General features: G+C 40.8%; 1 pseudogene; it reads right to left on the reverse strand.

Moving 5' to 3' along the window:
• Positions 1-1,289: 1,289 nt before the first annotated feature.
• LOC149217202 (putative receptor-like protein kinase At1g11050 pseudogene) lies at positions 1,290-3,440 on the reverse strand (annotated as a pseudogene).
• Positions 3,441-3,907: the final 467 nt, after the last annotated feature.

The following is a 3,907-nucleotide window of genomic DNA, read 5'->3' on the forward strand; positions in this document are numbered from 1 at the left end:
ATTTTTAGAACCTTCAATTGAAGTTTATTAACAAGATAAAAGTATATATCTGGCAAAAGACGATATTAAATATAAGTGATTTGAGTTTTTCACAGTTTTCATATTGTTAAACTTTTCCACTTCATGGTGTTTTTCCTCCAGTAGATCCAGTTAAAATTATTGTTAAAATTTTCCTGTTCTCTCTTATTCTCTCCCATTGTTAATTTTTTTCAAAATTATTGTAAAAAGAATTATGTGTAGTAGATTTTATCAGTGTAAAATTTTTAAATATTATACCCATCATCAAAAACCAAAAAATTTCACCAAATAAAATCCACTACACAATTCTCCTCTATAAAATATAAGATATCCACTACACAATTCTCCTCTATAAAATATAAGATATCCCATCAAAGAGGGTTATTCATTGATCCAGGTAAGTTATTTTTTGCAGCTTACACACATGGCGAGCTCTTGAACTCTGAGTCCTCCTTTTTATAGTGCACATACTCTATGGACTAAAAAATTATGGGAATAGTTCGGAGTCCTCCTCCTCTTTATAGTGACATGCTCTATGGACACAGTGGGAATATTTCAACTATGTTACTCGTAAAAATTATGTAATCACTCGTAGATATTATGTAATCCTCTTGATTGTGCTTTACTGTTGCAAAACTACTATTATTGACTGTGCTTTACTGTTGCAAAATTATTATTAATGGACTTTTCTGTAACTCCCTAAAAAGTTACTACTTTTTGTAAATTTTGACTGTGGTTTACTGTTGCAAAACTACTATTATTGACTATGCTTTGCTGTTGCAAAACTACTATTAATGGACTTTTCTGTAACTCCCTCAGACAAATATGATTGTAAAACAAAAAACTACAGACAAATATAATTGTAAACAGAAAAACAAAGATGGGAAGACAAATGAAAAAAATGAAAGACTGTAGAATGTAAAAAAGCTCTGAGAATATACTCTCGTTTTTATAATAAAAAAGAAGCGGTTTTAATTGAAAAAAAAAAAAAAAACTGTACATATTGACGACCAGCGGTTTGATCCAACCCCAGCTTTGAAATTCAATAACCTATAACAGATTAGCAGATTAACTTTGAAATTCAATAAACCTAATCTGTTTCCGTAGGCATTAGCAGATTGTTGGAATAAAAATTACTCCACAAAACTGCCAAAGATCGATTGCAATCCCTCAACTTCCATATTTGTTTTTGCCATAATTTTAGTCGAGACACATTAAAACCCTGTACGGGATGATCGACAAAGAGGAGTCGGGATTGTAGAGTAGGGGGCTGGAAATATTCGTGTCACCGGATTTTCACCAATTCAAATCTGGTTCCCGCAAGGATTTCAATATCTCTGTAGTATGTACCCATGTCCATTTAGATGGAATCAATGGTAGAAAAGCAAATTACATAGGTATATGCTTACCGACATATTCAACATCTCCATCGCGCTGAAGGCAAGCCAAGAAACACTGTCAGAAAGATGGATTAACGAACCATTTTAGTCTGTAGCAGGTGGACCCTGTAGCGTAAGCGGCACAGGCCTGTCCGGGATTTCAGGAATATCAGCCTCCCCCTCCAGCATCTTCACGGCTTCCACCATTCGAGGTCTGAATGCCACCATAACATGTGAGCACAAAATACCCACCAAAACGAACCTCCGCATCACGTCCTCCTCGACGCTCGGGCGGATACTCTGGTCTACTATTTCACTAGTCATGCCATTTTTCACTAGGGCCATTGCCCAATCCGCGATGAGATAATTGGGGGCCGACTCAGCAGTGGTGTCAAGAGCCTTTCTGCCGCTCATAATCTCCAACAACAGAACCCCGAAGCTGTACACATCGCTTCTGTCTGTAAGTTGGCCGTAGAGAGCGTATTCGGGGGCCAAGTAGCCGTGCGTCCCTGCTACTTTTGTCGTCAGATGGGATTCTCCTACTTCAGTCATAATCCTCGCCAGACCAAAATCGGCCACATGGGCATTCATTTCCTCATCCAGCAGAATGTTAGTGGGTTTGATGTCTCTGTGATAAACTGCAGGCTCGACGCTGTTGTGTAGATAAGCCAATCCCTTGGCAATCCCCAGGATAATGTTCATCCGTTGCGACCAGCTCAAAGATTGAGCATTGGACTTTTCTCCAAAGAGATGCTCATACAAATTTCCATTGCACATGTAATCATATATCAGAAACCGCTGGTGCCCTTCCTTCTTGTCACTGGCCACGCAGCAGCCCCTCAAAACGACCAGATTCCGTTGCCTCACGGTGTTGATGATCTCCACTTCGTTGAGGAATTCGGAATCCCCTTCCGGCGTGCAGTTTCTGAATCTCTTCACAGCAATCCGATGACCGTCGGGAAGCGTTCCCTTGTACACCATGGCGAAACTCCCTCGGCCGATGAGATTGGCCTTACTGAAATTATCGGTGGCGGCCCTGATCAGTCGAATGTCGAACCACACTGCCCCGGTGTTCGGTCTCACGGTTACTTCTAGAAGTTTCCTGTTCCGCCTCACGAATCCTCTGTGCACCGACTTAGGATCAGCCCTTCTTACAAACACATAGTAGAAAACCCCTAGAGTACAAACGAGAGCGAGAGCCATGGCCATTGCAATTAAAGTGTAGACCAAAACTCGCCGATCGGACGCGGTTTGCGCGAAAGGTACGCGGAGGATACACACAGCAGTATTCCTGTCCATGGGGCCAAAATCATTAACCACTCCAGCGGCATACAGACACGTGAAATAGAAGCACTTCAAACTCGATGCAGTTGTCAAATTTTTGTCCATTTTCGCCAGCATACCGACAACGAGGTTTCCACTATTCGTACATTCAAGACAGGAACCCGCCTCTGAGAGATCGCCTTTGCAGGCCGAGTCCAACTGGGTAATCCCCACTTTGTGAATCCAGTCCTGCTTGGTCTGTATGCCCGCGCAAAGCTCTGGGCTCGAAACAAACTCGGACGTCTTATTCTTGAAGCACTTTGGCACCAGGTCCGGTGACAAACCCAGAGAGTCCAGCTGCTCCTGATATATCCCGAAACAGGAGACGGCAGCGTCATAAGTGGGAAACTCGAAGACGGATGCATCTTTCAAATACTGAGCAAATCCTATGCCGAGCAAGCTCCGCAACGTCTGGCAGCAATCGTCTTCATTAATCGCCGGTTTACAGGTAGACTGGTCCCACGGCACTCGGCGGACATAATCAAGGCTAAACGGACATTCGACACCAGCGCCCAAACTACAACTCCACAGCAATAGTTGCAGCAGAATGAGAAGAGCTTCCGCCCTCATTTTTGTCTATCCAAAACCAACCCCTACTGCTTACTCGCCAAGTATAGAAAACCGGACCGGTGCGATAGATTGTCAATCCAATAATGCACGGACTGATAATATGACCCGAAGCTACGGAACGGCTATTTCCCACAAATTGCCTGCGAAGCCAGCGGAACCAACCAACTTTGAATTTATATCTCATGACCCACCCAACTTTAATTTACATGCCAATAGCTGTCTCGGCTCTCATTTTTAACTTGAAAATTCTCCCAAATATGTATATTTACAGTTTTAATGTATGCGGTATAGATTATTAACTTCCTATGAAGTTCAGTTTTTATTAACTTGTGGGTTAAAATTTGAAACGAATTTTGGAGGAGAGTGTGAACCTGATTTTTGTTTTCTCTTTTTTAATTATTAAATTTGAATTTTTTTATACAATTTTAATAATAATGTGGTTGGAAATTGTAATTAGTATCATGTAGGTTCATTGTAATCAAGTCAAGTTTATGTGATTAATAGAGGAGCAGCAACTCATATTGTTTTTGAGTGAAATTTTGTGTCTTTCCTCTTTTGTTTTTTTATCAAATCTAAACTATTTTTTTATGTGATATATAACATAATTTAATGTTAAA

Source organism: Pinus tabuliformis, chromosome 1_1 (genome assembly GCF_031772625.1).
Source record: "Pinus tabuliformis cultivar Carrire ecotype Pingquan chromosome 1_1, CPIR1, whole genome shotgun sequence".
Lineage (NCBI taxonomy): Eukaryota > Viridiplantae > Streptophyta > Pinopsida > Pinales > Pinaceae > Pinus > Pinus tabuliformis.